At 38.5% G+C, this 22,725-nt stretch overlaps 1 long non-coding RNA gene across 1 annotated transcript; it reads right to left on the reverse strand.

Annotated features, from left to right (window-relative positions):
* Positions 1–988: 988 nt before the first annotated feature.
* Positions 989–16,295, reverse strand: LOC138922974 (uncharacterized). Its single transcript, XR_011436092.1, has 3 exons — positions 16,166–16,295; positions 4,741–4,857; positions 989–1,123 (listed from the first exon to the last, which is right to left on the reverse strand). It is a non-coding gene; the product is annotated as an uncharacterized lncRNA (long non-coding RNA).
* Between the last annotated feature and the right edge of the window lie 6,430 nt (positions 16,296–22,725).

Genomic DNA, 22,725 nt, shown 5'->3' on the forward strand with positions numbered 1-22,725 from the left:
ATGTTTTACAGTTTGGTATCTCCTGCACTGCCAACTTCCAGGCCTTTTCCATGTTTCCAGGTAATCTTCACGAAGTAGACCATGACCAAGCTTGCTGTAGGTGTGATGACATAGTAGGAAAAAGAATGATGAGTTGTTTTCTTATAAAGTAATACAGTGGAAAATTTTTCTCATTCGGAAATGGGGTGGAAGCTCCACTGCTAATGTGGACTCTCGCCAAGGCAGAGTTCAGGGCTCCTCTGACCTGGCAGATTCTTCACTCTACATTGACCACAGAACTTCAGGCACAAGTGTGGGAGGAACCGGAGAGGGAACCGAGGACCAAGTCCACTTACGTGTTGTTGATTGTGCATACATCTGTTGTACTATTTGCCAGTTTGGTACCAAAATGAAAGTAACCTAAGTTGAGTCTAAGACATTTTGACCAGTCTTCAAACCCCGACCAACCTTTGTGGTTTGGCCCAGCTTACTTTATAATTATTATTTTAGTGGCTGCTTTATTCTATTCATTTGTTGTACCTTAATTGACTTAACTACCCTGCATTGTAGTATATCTTTATTGTTTCTAATTATTTATCTATGTTAAGCTTGTGATAAATAAAACTAGAGTGGAAGTATTTCCCATTTAAATTATTTCTTAAGGATAAATTTTAGAAACAAGACTTTGGGTCATGAATGTTTGGGTATGAATATTCTTATGTAAAAATTGTCAGATTTCATTCCAAGAGGAAATTATACCAATTTAAATTCTTACCAGAATTAAAGACTATGCCAATATTACTGTATCTCCTACGGCTTTAAATATTATTATTTTCATTTGCTTGCCCACTCATATTCTGTCCATCTATTTCCCACACTTAGGGTATATAACAAGCTAGCCAACATATTGGTAAGTGGTTTAGGTACAGCGATTTATATATAAATAAAACTTTATTAATTCATTTAAAAAAAATAGCCTTTAGCTCCAAATTTCTAATGCTTTTGAAATTTACCCATATCTATGATTTAATTGTCTCAATAATTCTAAAGGTTTTCTTTTTACCAGAAAATAATGGTAATTAACAAAAGATAACAGATGACTTTTTTCCACCTTGTCTTCATGTGACAGTCCTCTGCAGGAAAACTGTAAAACATAAAAACAGGGGAAAAAAGGCTAGACAATAGAAAATCATCCAAGGCCAAGATCTTCAGCATGGTCTGCACACTGCAAGCTAGGGAGCCATACTTTGCCAAAATTATTTAACAACAGACATGTTAGAGTTTAAATGCTATGTTGCCACCCTTGACATAAATTTAGTTCATGTTAGTTCATATAGGAATTATGCTAGTGAACAGAACTTAACGTGTGTGAGTAGTAAGGGGTCAAGTTTGTAGCAGTCACTTTTCCTGGTTGCTTTGGATGGGATGCCCAAAAGTTGGAATTTCTCATGGCTTGAGTTGCTTGTACATTTACATCATCCTAGTTCTGACTGATTGGCAGTGTGTTCATTTCTCCTCAGAGAAGAATGAAGGTGTCCTTGCCTGGAGGGACACTCTATCCTTTTCTAGGTACCTCTCCACCACCACCCTCAGACTATAACTGTGTAATCAGATCGTAAATTTCTATAGATAGAGAATGATTCAAGTTAACCCTGAGGGGTATCCATTTTGTTTAGAGGTGATAGCTTAATGATCTTGTTCAAAGAAATGACAGTCCCACATCAGGAACTGAGATGAAGTGCCGCTTCGCTCACACTTCTCAGTCCTGAACTGGCAAGGAAAGCACAGGCAGTAAACCCGGTAGAAGATCAGCAGATGTGTCACACAAACCGTAGTAAACCTCCCTTCCCTTGTCCAAAATCCTAGATCTTTTATCAACTCTTTTGGGAAGAGGGCAAATTCTATAGGTTTGTCATTGATTAGGATTGAATAGATAAAATTTGAAGTTTTGTGTATTTTCTTGGTTGTATTTTCTCCCATCTCCCATCTATGAACATGAAGCAGTTAAATAATTTCCTCAAGGTGAATAAAGGAGCAATACAAAAAGCATGTGCTGTGTAGGAAGCGAGGAATAAATTCCTTGTGGTTAATTGTGGCAAGAGCAGTTGCATCACTTAGTTCCTGTGGTTATTTCTTGGCTTAAAACTCTTTAGCTATGTGATGGAGAAGTAACACAAAAAACAGGCAGAAATAGCTCTGCATATGAACTGGTTTTAGGTGGGTGTTGAGTAGGCAAGGGAGAATTGTTTCACCTTCAAAGAGAGCTGTACATTTCTAGATATGTTATTAAAGGAAGCACTGTGGGTTCCGTGGCTGGAACAGGGAACTGATCATTTATTTGCTTTACCATCAGGTTGTCAGTCTAGTCATGCTGCTGGTAAAGATTAGATCTCTCACTCTGCCAAAATGAAACATATTTTGCCTGCTTGCGTACGATTCTGTTGCTTTGTCCACTGCAGCATCCTCCGTGCAGCTCCCATTATTGTAATCATTTTCTGTTTTTGCTCTACGATGTGGGGAGAAGGTGCCCCATCAGAGAGCATGACTTTTTCTAATCCCAACCCACACACTGCTGTCAAAGTATTTTCGTTCTTTCTCCCGAGCATTGTGTTCTTCTACCAGCAGTCACTAAGCCAGGAAAACAGGAGGGTATTTTGCAATAACATTTGGAATATACGTTTTTATTTTTTTAGTTGGGATTTCTGGTGTTTATATTTTGAAGGTCAGGTGTGATGTCACTTTCTTAGTCCTTAAGCTGTCTACGTATTGCTGAGTGAGTAACTCTGCCAAGTCAGTGCCTGCAGGGCTGTCCTTAAAATCAGCACGAGGATGACAAGATGTTACTTGGGCTTTTACATATATAAATGTGCCTGGCCAGATGCTGAAAAGGTACATCAGAGCAAGCACAGAGCCTACCGGAAAATATGCTACTTTCCATGGTTTCAGCAAGAGATCATGCAAGGAACTTTGATAATAATGAATGAAAATAGTAAATAGAATTTTTCAGTGAATTTTAGTGATTTATTTGTAAACATTGCCCTCTCCAGGTTTTTTTCCTTTCCTCCCCCTCCCTCTCCCTACCCCCTTTCTTATTTTCCCATTTTAAGATCTTCATGACTCAAAAGGCTATTTGATTGGTGGGAAATGAAGGTGGAAAGTTATTGATCAGGAGATTTCTAATGCTGTTTCCTACTCACAGTTAAACAAATGCAAATGTCAAGCCTTCATTCATCATTTAATGACTATTTGTCTCTATAGAGAGTACTATTATGGACTAGAGGTTGAGATTTTAAAAAGGGGGAGGATACAAAAATGACTGTTTCTTTTGGCAAACACAATAAATTGCTTTCTTTCTGCCAAGCAATTATCACTGTATTTAATCTTTGTAGGAAGTCTATTAGGGACTCTTATTTTACAGATTAGAAAACCAAGGTACAGGGGCCGGCCTGGTGGCACAGCACTTAAGTGCGCACGTTCTGCTTCGGCGGCCCAGGGTTCACCGGTTCAGATCCCAGGTGCGGACATGGCACCGCTTGGCAAGCCACGCTGTGGTAGGCGTCCCACATATAAAGTGGAGGAAGATGGGCACGGATGTTAGCTCAGGGCCAGTCTTCCTCAGCAAAAAGAGGAGGATTGGCAACAGATGTTAGCTCAGGGCTAATCTTCCTCCAAAAAAAAAAAAAAACACCAAGGTACAAAGAGGTTAAGTAACTTGCCCAAAGTTATGCAGCTGGTTAGTAGCAGAACCAACATACAAAATCCTGCAGTCTACTCTAGACTCTGTGCCCTTAACCCTTGTGCTCTGCTGCCTGGGATGAGTGCCCAGAGCAGTAGAAGAGGGAGTATATTCAAATAGGATAACACAGAGCACTATGTGATGATGATATAAATGAGGACAATGAAAAGCACTGAGAGGAGAGTGAGGATACTGCAGAAAGGCGAGTGGGTGGCATCTGTACTAGCCTTAAGGGCTGAGGTAGATTTTGATGGTGGAGATGAGGACTGAGAGTTTGCCTTCACTTGTAGGAAATGGCATGAATAGAAGATGCTGGGTCTGGAAAGCAGGTTCAGAAAAGAAGTAGTCTAGTCTATTTGGAGAAAAGGATTTTGTATAGGAGTATAGGATAAGGTAGGCTGCACCCAAAGTTTGCAAGCCCCATTTCATAGTTGGGACAAGTGGGATGAAGGTTTTTCAGCCGTGAGGTGGCAAGAGCAATGCTCTAGAGCTCAACTTGGTGGGGTAGTAGTTTGAAGAAAGGAATGCTAAAAGAAGGAAAAATAATTACTACTCATTTTCTATTGCTGCGTAACTTTTGCACCAAGGACTTCAGTTTCTTGCTAGCTGTCAACCAAAGGCTACCCTCAGCTCCTAAAGACTTCTCTCACTTCCTTCAATGAGCATCCCTACATTGGCATCACACAACAGGGCAGTTTGCTTTTTCAAAGCCAGCAAGGGAGTGAGAGACTTCAGCTGGAGAGCACTGTAATCTTACTTAATCACATGTCCTGTCACTTTTGCCACATTTTTTTGGTTAGAAGCAAGTCACAGGTCACTTCCACACTCAAAGGGAGAGGGTTAAACAGGAGCAGGAACATCAGGAAACACAGATTATAGAGGGGTGACACTATCGAGTCTGCCACAGAGACAGATGCAGTTGATGACACAAACACTCAAGAGTCTGAATTAGGATGCTATTAATGCAACTAAGAAGAGTCAGGTTCAAGAAAATATCTCCAGGAAATATGATTTCTTACCCATACCTTGTGAAGTTCTTTGCATACATTATCTCATGTAAACCTCAAAATAGCTCTTTGAGATAGATGGCACAAAAATCCTTTTTGCATAAACAAGTGGGACTTCATCAGACTAAAGAGCTTCTGCAAGGCAAAGGAAACAAGGTACAAAGTGAAAAGACCATCCACCAACTGGGAGAAAATATTTACAAATCATATATCCGACAAGGGGTTAATCTCCAAAATATATAAAGAACTCACACAACTCAACAACAAAAAATCAATCAACCTGATCAATAAATGAGCAGAGGAGCTAAACGGACATTTTTCCAAAGAAAATATACAGATGGCCAGTAGACACATGAAAAGATGTTCAGCATCACTAATCATCAGGGAAATGTCAATTAAAACTACACTGAGATATCACCTTACACCCATTAGAATAGCTATAAACACCAAGACAAAAAAATAACAAATGTTGGAGAGGATGTGGAGAAAAGGGAACCATCATCCACTGCTGGTGGGAATGCAAACTGGTGCAGCCACTATGGAAAACAGTATGGAGATTTCTCTAAATATTAAAAATAGAACTACCATATGACCCAGCTATCCCACTACTGGTTATTTATCCAAAGAATTTGAGATCAACAATTCAAAGGGAGTTACATTGCAGCATTATTCACAATAGCCAAGAAGTGGAAGCAACCCACGTGCCCATCGACCGATGACTGGATAAAGAAGGTGTGGTATATATATACAATGGAATACTACTCAGCCAGAAAAAAGACAAAATCGTCCCATTCACAACAACATGGATAGACCTGGAGGGTATTATGTTAAGCAAAATAAGCTAGACAGAGAAAGACAAATACCGTATGATTTCACTCATATGTTGGAGAAACTCACAGACAAAGACAACAGTTTAGTGGTTATCACAGGGGAAGGGGGTTGGGAAATGGGTACAAGGGGTGAAGGGGCACATTTATATGGTGACTGACAAATAATAATGTACAACTAAAATTTCACAGTGTTATAAACTATTATGACCTCAATAAAAAAAAATCCTTATTTCACACAGGTTTTGAAAAGTTAAGTGACTAGCTTCAAACCTGGGTGTCCCAACCTAGATTTGAACATGGGATGTCAGTTCCAGAGCTTATAGTCTTAGTCACTCTTCTTTACTTAGACTTAAAAGTATGGAGCATTGAAAGAGAGGTAGAGAGTTTGGAAGATGGCAGTGTAGGAGGACTCTGAACTCATTTCTTCCCATGGACACAACAAATCTACAACTACTTGTGGAACAGTTTCCTCTGAGGGAGATCTGGAAACTGGATAAAAATAACCCCCACAAGGGACAACACTGACAGGTGGAAGAGGCAGAAATACAACTCTGCTGAGGAAAAAACCACATCCTAGCCATGGCGCTTCATGGCCAGGAGCAATCTCAAAGGTACAGAGCTTTTCCCAGAGGAGCCAGGGATTTTATGCCACAATAGGCATCCCAGCCCTTGGATTCAGCACAACCAAGATGAGATCCCATAATACCTGGCTTTGCTGGCTTTGAAAACCAATAGGGAATATGCCTGGAAAAACCACAGAATTTCAGAGAAAGGAAAACCTGATCTTAAAGGGCCCACACACAGATTCACCCGATCTGGAAACCAACACAAAAACACCAGAAAGAAAAGTGCATAGTTCATTAGTAAAACTGACTCACTTACTAAGGTTGGAGGACATCTCAGAGAGGCAGGAGGCAGCTGAGCCCACCCCCCACCGCACCCCCGGGACTGAGACACTGGTAGCAACCATTACTGTGACCTAGTTCAGTTGTGTTGACACAGACATTGGCAGCTGCCGTTGGATTTCCTCCTTTAGCCTGTTAGTGCAGGAATCTGTCCTACCCAATAGAGCACCCGTGGCAATCAAGCACAGCCAGGCAGCAGGCAGCCTGCCCCAGGGACTGGCCCTGCCCACAGCAAGCCCGCAGCAAACTTGTGGGTCCACATTGACAAGGTGTGTGTGCAGGCCTGTGTTGGTGGGGCACATGGGCCCACGGCAGACTTGTGCTGCTGGCCATTGCAAACAGCCACATAGAGGATCTGCCCCACATTCCAACACCTGAAATGATTGTACACTGCCACACCTGGAGCCAGCTCTACCCATCTACACTCCTGAGAGAGCTGACAATGGCCGCGCACTACAGGAAGCCACACTGAAAGCCTATAGCAATTGTGAACCCCTGAGCCTCGCAACCAGCCACAGTGGGGGCCTGACTCACTTAACAGCAAAATAGCAGTCGTTGTATGCTATTAGACTTTACAGCCAGCCATGCCAGGGCTTGCCCCATGCAATAAAGTCACTGCAGCAGCCACACCCAGCTGAGCCTTACAACCAGCCAGCTTAGGGGCCAGCCTAACCTACCCATGCGCCTGTAGCAGTAGCAACTCCACCACAACAAAAGGGCACACATAGCCCACACAAGGAAACATCTGGCACAGGTGATGAGAGAGGAGCACATTGCCAGGCCCCATAAAGCATCTCTTACATAAGGCCACATTTCCAAGATCAGGAGATGCAGCTGAGCTACTTAATACATAGATATAACTACAGAGAAGTAGGCAAAATGAGGAGACAAAGAAATATGTTCCAAATAAGGGAATAGGACAAACCCTCAGAAAAAGAATTAAAGAAAACAGAAATAAATAATCTACCTCACAAACAGTACAAACTAGTAGTCATAAGGATACTCCCTGATCTTGGGAGAAGAAGAGATGAACACAGAACTTTGACAAAGAATTGGAAAATATAAAAAAGAACCATTGAGAACAGAAGAATACAATAATGGAAATGAGAAATTCAGTAGAGAGAATCAATAGCAGAGTAGATGACACAGAAGAAGGATCCGCGATCTGGATGAAAGAGTAGAGAAAATCACCCAAGCTGAACAGAGAAAAGAATTTAAAAGAATGAGGACAGCCTAAGGGACCTCTGGGACAACATCAAGCATACTAACATCCATATTATAGGTTTCACAGAAGGAGAAGAGAGACACAAGGGGCAGAGAACCCAGTTGAAGAAATAATAGTTGAAAACTTCCCTAACATAAGGAAGGAAATAGACATCCAGGTACAGGAAGTGCAAAGAGCACCACACAAGGTGAAGCCAAAGAGGTCCACGCCAAGACGCATTATAATTAAAATGTCAGGAATTAAAGAGAGAATCCTAAAAGCTGCAAGAGAAAAGCAACAAGTTACATACAAAGGAAACCCCATAAGGCTATCAGCTGACTTCTCAGCAGAAACCTTACAGGCTAGAAGGGAGTGGCATGATATAGTCAAAGTGCTGAAAGGAAAAACCTACAGCCAAGAATACTTTACCTGTCAAGGTTATCATTCATATCATGGAAGGAGAAAGAAAGAGTTTTCCAGACAAGAAAAAACTACAGGAGTTTATCAGCACTAAACTGGCCTGATAAGAAATGTCAAAGGGACTTATTTAAATGGAATAGAAAAGACCACAAATAGGAATAAGAAAGTTATCAAAGAAAAAAAATCACTGGTAAAGGCAAATATACAGTAAAGGTAGTGGATCAAGCACCTATAAAGCTAGTATGAAGGTCAAAAGACAGAAGTACTAAAATTATCTAATTCCATGATAAGAAGATAGGGGATACACAAAAATAAAATAAGTAAAATAGGATATAAAAAACATGAAATGTCAGGGGAGGATAAAAGTGTAGGGCTTTTAGTAAGAAGTCAAACTAAGAGACCATAAACAATATAGATTATTATTTACATAGATTATTATATACGAACCTTGTGATAATCACAAACCAAAAACCTATAATAATACATACAAAATAAAGAGAAAGGAACCCAAACGTAACACTAAAGAAGGCCATCAAATCATGAGAGAACAAGAGAAGAAGAAAGGAACAGAGAAGAACTACAAAAACATCCAGAAAAAAGTAACAAAATGGCAATAAGTACATACTTATCAATAGCTACTTTAAATGTCAATGGACTAAGTGCTCCAATAACAAGACTAAGGGTGGCTAAATCGATAAAAAAAAGAAGGCCCCTATACATTCTGCATGCAAGACACACACTTTGGATCTAAAGACACTCACAAACTGAAAGTAAAGGGAGGGAAAATGATACTCCAAGCAAATGGAAACAAAAAGAAAGCTGGAGTGGCAATACTTATATCAGACATAATAGATTTTAAAACGAGAACAAGAGACAAAGGGCATAACATAATGATAAAGGAAGCAATTCCAACAAGAGGACATAAAACTTGTAAATATCTATTTACCCAACATAGGAGCACCTATATACATAAAGCAATCTTTAACAGACATAAAAGGAGAAAATGACAGTAACAAAATAATAGTAGGGAACTTTAACATTCCACTTACATCAATGAATAGATCATCCAAACAGAAGATCAATAAGGAAACATTGGCCTTAAGTGACACATTAGACCAGATGGACTTAGTAGATATAGACAGAACATTCCATCCAAGAACTGCAGAATACACATTCTTTTTTTTGGTGAGGAAGATTGGCACTGAGCTAACATCTGTTGCCAATCTTCCTCTTCTTTTTTTTCTCCCCAAAGTCCCAGTACGTAGTTGTATATCCTAGTTGTAAGTCCTTCTAGTGCTTCTATGTGGGATACCGCCACAGCATGACTTGATGGGCAGTGTGTAGGTCTGCACTGAGCATCTGAACTGGCAAACCCCGGGCCACTGAAGCAGAGCACACGAACTTAACCACTATGCCACTGGGCCAGCCTCCAGAATACACATTCTTTTCAGATGCACATGGGACATTCTCCAGAGTAGATCACATCTTAGGCCACAAAACAAGTCTCAAAAAATTTAAGAAGATTCAAATAATACCAAACAACTTTTCTGACCATAATGGCATGAAACTAGAAAACAACTACAAGAAGAAAACTGGAAAAGCCAGAGATATGTGGAGATTAAACACAATGTTAATGAACAACTATTAATCAATGAAGAAATTAAAGGAGAAATCAAAAAATACCTGGAGACAAATGAAAATGAAAATATGACATACCAAAATTTATGGGATATGGTAAAAGCAGTACTAAGAAGGAAGTTTACAGCAATACAGGCCTACCTCAAAAAACAAGATTTTTCTCAAACAATCTATCAGTGCGCTTCAAGGAACTAGAAAAAGGAGAACAAATGAAGCCCAAAATCAGCAGGAGGAAGGAAATAATAAAAATTAAAGCAGAAATAAATACAATAGAGACTAAAAAAATAGTGGAAAAAATCAATTAAACTAAGAGCTGGTTCTCTGAAAAGATAAACAAAAATGACAAACCTTTAGCTAGACTCACCAAGAAAAAAAGAGAGAAGGCTCAAATAAATAAAATCAGAAATGAAAGAGGACAGATTACAATGGACACCACAGAATTACAAAGGACTATAAGAGAATACTAAGAAAAGCTATACACCAACAAATTGGATAATCTAGAAGAAATAGATAAATTCCTAGAATCATACAGCCTTCCAAAACTGAATCAAGAAGAAATAGATAATCTGAATAGACCAATCACTAGTAAGGAGATCCAAACAGTAATGAAAAATCGCCTAAAAAACAAAAGCCCAGGACCAGATGGCTTCCCCAGTGAATTCTACCAAACATTCAAAGAAGACTCAATACCTATCCTTCTCAAACTCATCCAGAAAATTGAAGAGGAGGGGACGCTTCCTAACTCATTCTATGAGGCCAACATTACACTGACACCAAAACCAGACAGGGACAACACACAAAAAAAGAAAATTATAAGCCAATATCACTGATGAACATAGATGCAAAAATCCTCAACAAAATACTAGCAAATCAAATACAACAATACATTAAAAGGATCATACACCATGATCAATTGGGATTTATTCCAGGGGTGCATGGATGGTGCAACATCTGCAAATCAATCAGTGTGATACACCACATTAACAAAATGAAGAATAAAAATCACATGATCATCTCAGATTCAGAGAAAGCATTCAACAAGACAGAGCATCCATTTATAATTTTTAAAAACTGAATAAAATGGGCATAGAAGGAAAGTATCTCAATATAATAAATGCCATATATAGCAAACCCACAGGTAACATCATACTCAATGGTGAAAAACTGAAATCTTTCCCTCTACGAACAGGAACAAGACAAGGATGCCCATTTTCACCACTCTTATTTAACACAGTATTGAAAGTCCTTGCCAGAGGAGTCAGGAAAGAAAAAGAAATAAAGAGATTCAAATTGAAAAGGAAGAAGTAAAACTGTCACTATTTGCAGATGGATTTTATGTATAGAAAACTCTAAAGAATCCAACAAAAAAACTATTATAAATAATAAACGAATACAGTAAAGATGCAGGATACAAAATCTACATACAAGAATCACTTGCCTTTCTGCAACACAATGAAATAGGAGAAGGAGAAATTAAGAATACAATCCCATTTACAATGGCAAAAATATAAAATACCTAGGAATAAACTTAACCAAAAAGGTGAAAGACCTATACACTGAAAACTATAAAACATTGTTCAAAGAAGACACACAAATAAATGGAAAGATATTCCATGTTCATGGATGGGAAGAATTAACATAGTTAAAATGTACCTAAAGCAATCTACAGATTCAGTTCAATCCCTATCAAAATTTCCCAATGACATTTTTCACAGAAATAGAACAAGGAATCCCCAAATTATATGATATAGAACAACACAAGACCCTGAATAGCCAAAGCAATCCTGAGAAAAAAGAACAAAGCTGGAAGTATTACTCTCCCTGATTTCAAAATATACTACAAAGCTATTGTAATCAAAACAGCATGGCACTGGCACAAAAACAGACACACAGCTCAATGGAATAGAATCAAGAGCCCAGAAATAAACCCACACATCTATGGACAGCTAATTTTCAACAAAGGAGCCAAGAACTTACAATGGAGAAGGTAAAGTCTGTTCAATAAATGGTGTTGGGAAAACTAGACAGTCACATGCAAAAGAAAAAAATCATTATCTTACACTGTACACAAAAATTAACTCAAAATAGATTAAAGACTTGAATGTAAATTCTGAAACCATACAACTCCTAGAAGAAAACATAGGCAATAAACTCTTCAACATTGGTCTTAGCAGTATCTTTTTGAATACAATGACTCCCCCGAGGCAAGGGAAATGAATGTAAAAATAAACAAGTAGGACTACACCAAACTAAAAAGCTTCATCACAGCAAAGGAAACCACCAACAAAATGAAAAACCAGGGGCTGGCCCATTGGTGCAGTGGTTAAGTTCACACGTTCCGCTTCAGCAGCCGGGGGTTCGCTGGTTTGGATCCTGCGTGCAGACAAGGCACCACTTAGCAAGCCATGCTAGGTAGAGGAAGATGGGCACAGATGTTAGCCTAGGGCCAGTCTTCCTCAGCAAAAAGAGGAGGATTAGCAGCAGAAGTTAGCTCAGGGCTAATCTTCCTCAAAAAAAAAAAAAAGAAAGAAAAAGAAAAAACAGCCTAACAATTGGGAGAAGATACTTGGAAATCATATATCTGTTAAGGGGTTAATATCCAAAATACATAAAGAACTCATACAACTCAACAACAACAACAAAAATAACCCAATTAGAAAATGGACAAAGGATCTGAACATTTTTCCAAAGATATACACATGGCCAACAGGCACATGAAAATGCAAATCAAAACTGCAATGAGCTATTGTCACCTGACGCCGTTCAGAATGGCTATAATCATTAAGACAGGAAATAAGTGTTGGAGAGGATGTGGAGAAAAGAGAACCCTCAGACACTGCTGGTGGGAGTGTAAACTTGTGCAGCCACTGTGGAAAACAGTATAGAGATTCCTCAAAAAATTAATAATATAACTACCATATGATCCAACTATCCCACTTCTGGGTATTTATCCAAAGAACATGAAAACACTAAGTCAAAAAGATTGCAGCATTATTCACAATAGCCAAGACATGGAAACAACCCAAGTTTCCATCAATGGATAAATGGATAAAGAAGATGAGGGGGATATATACACACAATGGAATACTACTCAGCCATAAAAAATGATGAAACCTTGGCATTTGTGACAACATGGATGGACCTTGAGGGTATTATGCTAAGCGAAATAAGTCAGAGGGAGAAATACAAATACCATATGATTTCACTCATAAGTGGAAGGTAAAAACAACAAGAAGAAACATAGACATAGATACAGAGATTAGATTGGTAGTTACTAGAGGGCAAAGAGGGGAGGGGGAAGGGCAAAGGAGTAAAAGGGCACATGTGTACAGTGATGGATGGTAATTAGACTTTGGGTGGTGAACATGATGTAGTCTAAACAGAATTTAAAATATAATGATGTACACCTGAAATGTACATAATGTTATAAACCAATCTTAGCTCAATAAAGAAAATACACTTTAAAAAAAGAGATGGATAAGAAAAGATTGAAGATGACTCCAAGATTTTAATCAATTTCCAGTCAAGGAATGGAGGTGTTAACTCAAACAGAAATGTCATGAGAGGCACTAGTAAAGTAATACTTACTGTGCATATACTCACTACATGCCAGGCAGTGTGCTAAGCACTCAGTATGCATTTTCACATTTAATTTCCCAACAGCCTGTGATAATGGTCTTTTGCCCTATTTTACAGATCAGGAAACAGGACTGCACCTGTGCCCCTAAACTCTAGTTTGCACAAATGCAGACGGTGGTTATTTTGTTCAGAGCTATATCACTAATGTCTGACACATAAAAAGCACTCATTATCTAAATTTTTGAATGAATGAGCACAGCTAATAAGGGATAGAGTCATGATTTGAACCCAGAACAGCCCAACTCCCACCTCCTGGAGAAGACATGGCATTCCCTTGCAGCCATACTGTGCTCAGGCCACAGCAGGATATCTAGCTGCAGATGCACAGCAGATACCTAAGTTCCAGCAATGGAGCTTGAGAAAAAGGTCGAGGCTACAATAACCTTTCAGCATCCACGTGGAGATTGAAAAGCCCTAAAATTAGATGAGATGATTAAGAGAGAGGGTATAAACCCCGGAATAGAGCCTTAGAGAACAGCTATATTTAGAGTTGAGGGGAGGAAGAGGCATTTTAAAAAGGCAATGAAGACATATATGTCAGTGAGATAAGGTGAAGATATAGATCTAAAAGTAAAGGGGAAGGAGAAGGAGGGTTGTCAGCAATATCAACCACCACAGAGTCATCAGAGCCTCAAAATTAAGGCAAGATAAATGAATTTGGGGATCAGGAGGTCATTGAGGACTTTTGGGTGAGCAGATTCGGAAAACAGCCTGAGTAAGAGTCAGCTGGCATCTGGGTGGATAGGGGAGCAGGGCTGTGAAGGAAAGAGTGGGTAGTGAGGATGTAGAGCTCACTAGGATAAATTTGTCTGTAATTTCAAACAAGCTAGTAGTAGTAATATGAGAGGGGTTGAACACTGGAGTAGAAGTGATCTTTTGTGTTGTAAAAAGAAGGATCTAGTAGGAAGGAACTAAAGATGGCAGAAAGAGAACAGACTACTGATAGAACATGACCCCAGAGGAGACAGCAGGAGAATGAGATGCAGGAGAATGAGATGCAGGAATGGCAGTCCTTAGAAAGGGCAAGAGACATGTTACCATTGGAGGTAGGAGAAAAGCTGAAAGAAAATATAGAAAAGTAAAGGTTCAGTAGAGAAAAAGTGAGGGCATTCAAATTGAAAGGAGCCAAGGTCTTAGTACCTAGAAAGCAGAGGGAAAGATTCAAGGCTAGAGGACAGTAAGAAATATTTTAATTAATTGAGGCAATAGTTGACAAAATTTATTGAATGCCTACTCTGCTATAAGCCAAGAATTCAGTAGAGAAGACCATAAGGGATAAAAATAAAGAAGCATAATTAGGGACCCAACTGAGGAGAAATAGCATGAACTTTTCATAGAACCCAGCAGCATGGTTTCACAGTTTTGCCCAGCTTCTGAAAAGTGGTTATTGAAGGAAGTTAATGGTGCTGCACAGGGTTAGGAACTGAAATGGTGAGAATGGCAGACAAGGATGGAGGAAAGAAAGATGGATTCTAGAGGCGAGAGAAGACAGTATTGGCATGGACTAAGCTGAGCGATGAGGTGAATGAATACTGAGAGGAGTTTAGAATCTAAACACTGTGATTTGGGTGTGGAGCAAGTTATCAGAAATGAGGAAATAAAGTGCTTGTAATCAGAAAAGGAATACTCTGTGTTTGAGAACTTAAAGTAAAATAGTTTCAGATCAAGCAAATTATGAAGTGCCCTGTCTGCATTTTCAGAGGTTAAATGAGGAAGTATCAAGCCACGGTATTAGATGGGCTAGAAGTAAAAATCGATGAACGTGGCAAAGGATGAGAGCGGGTGGAGAAGATGACTGACCAGGCACCGAAATCATCAAGACAGGTAGGGTGTTGTGATGGAGGTCATAGACACAGCAATAAGGATAGGGCTTGGATGTCAAGGTTCAAAAACAGAGGTTGATGGAGGCAGAACAACAGTCTAAAATAACAAGAAGGGATAAGAATGTTTTTGAGGCTGAGTGTATCTTGAGGTGCAATTCAGATTTCAATTAAGGCAAAGAATTGGAAGTTCAACCTGACAGTCCATCTAAGACCATAGAAGACTTCGCTCCACCGTTGAACTAGGAGGCAAACAGCAAGGAGTGACTGATAGAGAAGTAAGCAAGGATGCACAGCAGAAAAGGAAAGGGTTGGCTGGAATAAGATATAAGAATTGTTCTCTGCCCTCATCTACCCTATCACCTCTTTACAGGACCCTTCTAATCCTTAACATTACTTGTAAGGCATTATCCCTATTTTACAGATAAGAAAAAGCTGGTTCTGAAATTTGAGTCTTGTCCTGACTGCAAAATCTAGTCTTTCTACAACATACTGACTCTCAGTGGTCTAAAAGTGTTACTGCAGCTTTCAAGGACTAACTGGAAATCGTGTCGGACTTGTATGAAAAATGCTATGAAACACAATATATTTTTTTTGAGGTAGAATTGGCATATAACATGATATTAGTTTCAGGTGTACAACACGATTTAATATTTGGATATATTGTGAAATGATCACCACAATAAGTCTAGCTAACATCTGTCACCATATATACAGATTTTTTTTTCTTACGATGGGAACTTTTAAGATTTACTCTCTTAGCAACTTTCAAATATGCAATACAATATTATTAACTATAGTCACCATGCTGTATATTAAATCCTCAGGACTTATTTCTTCTATAACTGGAAGTTTGGGCCTTTTGACCCATTTCACCCCACCACCCCCCCCTCCCAACCCCCTTCCCATAATGAACAACCTGTTCTCTGTATCTGTAAGCTTGTTTTGTTATTTTAAACAAAATCACACATTCAAGTGAGATCATACCTTATTTATCTTTCTTGGCCAGACTTATTTCGCTTAGCATAACGCACTCAAGGTCTGTCTCTGTTGTCTCAAATGGCAAGATTTCCTTTTTTAAGGCTGAATAATATTCCATTGTGTATATATACATTTTTCTTTATCCATTCATCCACTGATGGACAGTTAGGTTGATTCCGTGTCTTCACTATTGTAAATAATGCCACAATGAACATGAGAGTAGACATCTTTTTAAGTTAGTGTTCTTGTTTTCTTTGGGTAAATATAAGTAAAATTGCTGGATCAGATGGTAGTTCTATTTTAAATTTTTTGAGGAACCTCCATTCTGTTTTCCACAGAGGCTGAACCAATTTACATTTCCACCAACAGTGCACAAGGGTTCCCTTTTCTCCACATCCTTCTCAACACTTATCTCTTCTCTTTTTGATGCTAGCCAGTCTAACATATGTGAAGTGATTTCTCATTGTGGTTTTGATTTGCATTTCCCTGATGATTAGTGATGTGGAGCACTTCTTCATGTGCCTATTGGCAATCTGTGTGTCTTCTTTTGAAAAATGTCTATTCAACAACTAGAATATAGAGCTATGTACTGGGAGGGCTTCGGGGAGAAGAAGAAGAAGAAAAAAAAGAAGATTGGCAACAAATGTTAACTCAGGTGCCAATCTTTAAAAAAAAAAAATCTATTCAGAGCCTCTGCCCATTTTTTAATCAGGTTTTTTTCTATTGAGTTGTATGTACAATGTATTTCTTTGTGTTGCTCTTGAATTATATTCAGCTCTAAAAAGTTCTATGTGAGCTTGCATATTTAATACTGTATATTTAAATCTTAACTTTCTTTTTCAAGAAAAACATCTTGGACCCTTTTCCTTAATGATATTAAGGAACTTCCAAATACATCCTAAATGATCACATTGAATTTCTGCAACTATACCCTAAAACACTAAGTTAATATTTATATTGCATTATTTTTCAGGTGTGAAAATGAAACCAAATTCAAAACAGAAGAAGTATTCTGGGCTTACAATTTCTGCCCTACTCCGTACTCCTGGACTGCACTTCTGGGCCTTATTTTATATCTTGTTTTCTTCGCACCTGGTAAACCAAAGGCTATTGTTGTGTTAATTAAATTGTCTCTTTTTAGAGGAGACAAGCTACTCTTTTTAAAATTCCTTACATACTACTTTACTGAAATTTTTACTTTTGTATTTCTCAGGAATGGGACCAATGCCTTGGACTGTGAATTCTGAAATATATCCCCTTTGGGCAAGAAGTACCGGAAACGCATGTTCATCTGGAATAAACTGGATTTTCAACGTTCTGGTTTCATTGACATTTTTACACACAGCAGAGTATCTCACATACTATGGTAAGAGAGTATTTTTTCCAGCTATAGTTTCATTTTTATTTTTCCTACTGTTTTTAGATATGCTATCATTTGTGATTGAAAAGACTAGATGGTTATATTTTTGCTGTTATAAATATCTCTGTGTGGCTTTCTTGTTCCCCAAAGTCCTTGGAAATGGACCTGGAAAAAAAGAAGAGGAATTCTCCCTTCCTGAGGAGCACTGCTTCTTGTCCCTCAGCGCTTCATAGCCTTCACCCACCCACCCACTCTCCCAACCCAAACATTTCCCAGCTATCTCGCCAGTTGGAAATCTTCACAGCAGAGCTGTTAGTTTAATGAAGAAGCACAAACAACAGAGAATGGTAGAAAGAGGTAGGCAGGAAGTCTAGGGCTAATGCTTGAAGATGTCCCACGACAGGGATGGAGTCCTGTCCAAGAGCAGAATCAGGGTAGGGCTGAAAGTAGCTCCCCCAAATGTCGTGCTGGGAGTTATGCCTTCCACTGTATCATCTACGCCATTCAGGCCACGGCATGTGCATTTCAGTGTCCACTGAGAATGGCACTTACCACTGCCAAAACTGTAAACATAACAGAAGAGTTCAAGTGAAAAGGTGTGGAGGCCATAACTCAAAGAAAACAATATTGGGAAGTGGCTGAATTAGGAAAAAACTTTGGGAAGGTACTTCAAGTCCATTTTTACCAAAATGAAATGTCTTTCTTTTTTTAGCAAGATGATTTCTTCATTGTCTGTATAAGTTTATAGATTGTGATTGGATTCTAAATTGATGAAATATGAGGTTTTCACTCTAACCCTCTAAGCCTCTATGCTGTATATGGAATGCCTGCTGCTTAGGCCATCCTCTGATCCCCTCCCCTATCACTCACCTCCCTTCATCTCACCCCACCCCATGATCTAAGCACTCATGATTCCTTTTTGCAATAACAGGTTCGTTTGTCAGCCCCTCTCCCCTTACTGCTGGACCATAAGTCCCATGAGCTCAGGCAAGTACTACACCTTGTTCACCATTAAATTCCCAGTGCCTTCCAGGGTGTGCCATTCACTTGATAAGCACTCAGAAGTGTCTGTCAAATGAATACACATGCAGATGAATTTTGTAGATGAGTGATGAATAAAGGAAACATTATAAAAATTTATTCCTCCTCCCTTCTGAACATGCTGAATTGGTATTTACTTTTATTTAATACTATTTATCTACTGAGTATTATCTATATAAACTCTTCTCTCTCCCAACCACCATTTAGAACATTTAGAAATACTTATTTTCTTGGAAAGGAAATGCACTGGCATTTTAAACTGGATATATATTCAGTATGTTCAGCTTTATCCCACTTGGCAATTAAAACTTTTACATAAATTCATAAAGTTATCTTCCTGACACCATGAGTATGAGCACAATAAATATTTACCCATATTTGCTGATTCCTGAGAACACATTTAAGACCTAAATATAGACTAACATCCTGAGGAAGCATTTTTTATAGAAATTCATAGACCAAATAATAGTCTACTTGGTAAGACTTCTAATAGCAAAGCTCCTCTTTCTTGAATTTATACTGCCAGAAAAACATGAGGCAACAGAAGTAAAATTTAAATAGGGCCTAGCCAGACTTCTTTCAAAAATATCCCATTAGAAGAAGCTTTTTGCTTTGTTACTAAGCCAAGCTTCTATCATGTCAGTGCACCGGTCAGTCCATTAGGTCTACTGCTTTCTAGTACTGGAACAATATTTCAGTTCAGGTTCATTTTTTCCCTGTTTTTTTTTGATGTACATTTTAATCTACATGTTACTGATTTATGTAAGGTATATGTTTCTATTCCTAATTTATGAATATACACCATAATCATGTATTTCTCTGGAAATATCCATGTCTTTCTATTTCCTTCTTTTTTTGTTTTGTAAGACCTCAGATTTTGATTCCTTCATAAACTATACTGCTTAGACAGGTCTGCCTTGGACCCCATCCAGTAATGTTTTGTAATATTACTAAAAATTATCATTAAACTGTCACCAGTATACCATTTTATGTATAGCATGTGTGACTAAAGTGATCCTTTGGAGAGCATTAGATCAAAGTTCCTGGGTTGAGGTATTGAAATTTAATCAAACATGGTCTTTGATTCCTCATTTTGCATAATTCAATTAAATACCTGTCTTAATCTGAAACTTAATGTAGGACTCTAATAAGATTTATTTCCTTCCGAATAAAGCTGAGGAGTATCTGCACTGTTTAACAATCCTGACAGACATTTTTTCCATTTTCATTCTGAGGGGGGAATAATTAAGAAAGTGAGTTACATAATTGACCTGCCCGTTACATGCAGTAGGTCACAGCCTCCGGGCCTGCCCACACCTCTGTGGCTTAACCACAGGTCTCACCAGAGAAGCCCACTTAGCTTTGGCGTTTGCTTGCTTTAGATTCCTCAGATTTAATAAAAGGGTCTTGTATTTTAATAGAATTTCCCTGATGTTATTTGGCTTGGGAATCTGGGTCACAAGCAAGAAGCTGCACGGCATTCAAGAATCTTCCTAACCCATCTAGTTGGTTTTAACTGTACGAGTTTAGCACTAACAGATTTGATTTGTTACTTCTGATCATGCCTCTCTTCCTAAATTGTGAATTGTGATGAATATTTCCTCAATACTACATTTTATAAAGCCAAACTAGGTTTGCTCTGTTAGAGTTTTTGGAGTTTAGAGCCTGGTTTAGTCTAAAATGTTATACCAGTTGCACTTTTTTTTTTCTGTTTCTCATCATCATGATTATGATCCTTTCTTTGTTCCTCTCTGCTAAAGATTCCAATTCTGTTCTTGCCTCCACAACTTTGCTTATCTGTAAACAGACCACAGGACTTCATCTCCTTTCATTTTTTTCTTGAAACTCCCACATTCTCCAAAAGCTAGCTTGTCAGTATCACCTTTTTGATGAAAACATTCCCAATTTATTGGTCATACCAACCTTGTTCCACTCTATCTCTGAAAGCATCTGTTGTGTTCCCTACTCATTTAGTAGAATTTGATTACTCTGTCTATCACTTTTTTGAGCAGCTAACATCCAAATTCTAACAGGCATGTAACATACATTATTTTATTCTTGCAGTTTGGCAAGGCAGGAATTATTTTCTCCATTAAATCAGGAAACTAAGGTCAAGAGAATTTAAGAAACTGCCCAAGGATTCAGCCTGGGTTGCTTTGTGATTGTCAGACTCTACAGAGCCATGGTGCCTTCCTTTCACTGTAACACTCAGCCACGCATCCCAGATTACCTAGTATTATTTTTTGGTTATTTACCAAGTATAAGACATAAAAAAATGTATGTTTGTAGTAAGTATTCAATGTGAACCAAACAAATGAAATAAATGAGCCCTATATTTGTAAATAGAGTTGTGTTTTTATTAAAGAGAATTTGATTTATACAAGTCCAGCTCCTTAAGATTGTATGGCTTCTGATGACTTAATCTAACAAACTATGTCTTGATTTAGTCAACTCTTTAATATTTTTTCTAATTTCTCATAATTTATCTCTATTTCCCTTCTGTTTTCTCACGGCTCCTCATTCCAGAGAGCAGATTCTTTTGGGTGGCAAATTGAGCAGCATTTTTCCTCTGTAGTTTTCCTTGAGCCTTCCCAAGAAATGCTTCTGTGTATATTCCTGAAATGGTTATTTATACGTATGTCTTTAAGAATGTAGTCTTAATAATGTCTTTCCTATTCTGTAATGATTCAGCAGAACTGAGAAATGTTAATTCAGTTCTTTAATTGCTATGCTATTCATCTTAAAGACATATTTGAAAGTCAAGCTTTATGTTGTCTAGTTTAGCCCTTTATTTCAGATCTGTTACTCAATATATTCCATCTGGCAGTCAACAAGAGCACATTCATTCTCTAGACGCTCCAGTGTGTCAGGCTCTGTACTAGGGAACCCACAGACAAACAAGCCATAGACTCTGCCCTTAAGACCACTTTTGCTACTGAAACAGAAGAGGATGTCTCTCTCTCAAGCATCTCATAACCATCTCTCCAAAACCTGGTCCTGATTTGGGTTGTAAAATTTATAGAATTATAAACTTAAATCATAGCTGAGAAACCATCTTATTTTGCTGAATCAGGAAACTGAGGGCCAGAGAAGAGGTTAAGTGACTATTTAGAAGTCACATAGCAAGATTGAAATCCAGATTTTCCAACTCCCAATCTGATATCCTTTCTCCAGCCTTTGTCCCATTAGTTTGTCATCTTCCTTCCCCCATCTCATATACACGATGGTCTGGACCAAAGGCCTAAAATTAGGCAAGGACTCCATTATAGTTAGTTGTTTCCATCCATCGAAAGTGAAAGCATAGGTTCTTATATTTAAATTGGGAATTGGACTATATAAGGAAAGGCCATCTTGGAAATATGTAAGAACATGCTCAAGTCACATACTCATATATCTCATCCATCTTGGCTTGCTGAATTGACACTTGGAAAACACAACCAGGTAGTAATTATGTCTTTGTGGTTGTGCTGCATTGACATGCATAGTCTTACAGCAGAACAAAATTCTCTGACCTCATGGAGCTTACATTCTAGAGGAGGAAAATAAAACAAATTAGTAAGCTTTATAGTATGTCAGATGGTGATAAGTGCTCTGCACCAAAAGAAAAAGAGGACGACTATAAGGATCTAAGAGAAGGAACAAGGAGACTAGTTAGGAGACCACTGCAGCAGTGCAGATGCGGGAGGATGGCTGTCAGATCACAGACATCAGCGGAATGAGGACAAGTGGTCATCTTCAGATTATATTTGAAGGCAGATCCAACAGGACTAACCAGCAGATTGGATACTGGGCAGGAGAGTGAGAGAAAAGTCAAGGTTGACTATCAGACTTTTGGAATGAGAGACCAGAAGGATAGAGTTGCCATGTACTCCAGTGAGTCATGAGTTCAGCAGTGTCATCATTGTATGTGGGTTCTGGGAATACTAGATAAATGAGAAAGGAATTTCTCCCTCAAAGTGCCTCCAGTCTAGTAGACAAGACAAATAATACATGCACATAATTATAATATTTCTTGGTTATTATGATAGGAGGCCTCAGCAAAGTGCTGTGAAAGCACATAGAGAAAAGTTATCTCTATCCAGCCACATGAGAAAAGACTGCAAAGCAGAAGTTACATCTGAACCTGGTCTATCATTCTTCTTGAGTTTGGCCTTACAAGTTTAGA

Source organism: Equus caballus, unplaced genomic scaffold (genome assembly GCF_041296265.1).
Source record: "Equus caballus isolate H_3958 breed thoroughbred unplaced genomic scaffold, TB-T2T haplotype2-0000437, whole genome shotgun sequence".
NCBI lineage: Eukaryota > Metazoa > Chordata > Mammalia > Perissodactyla > Equidae > Equus > Equus caballus.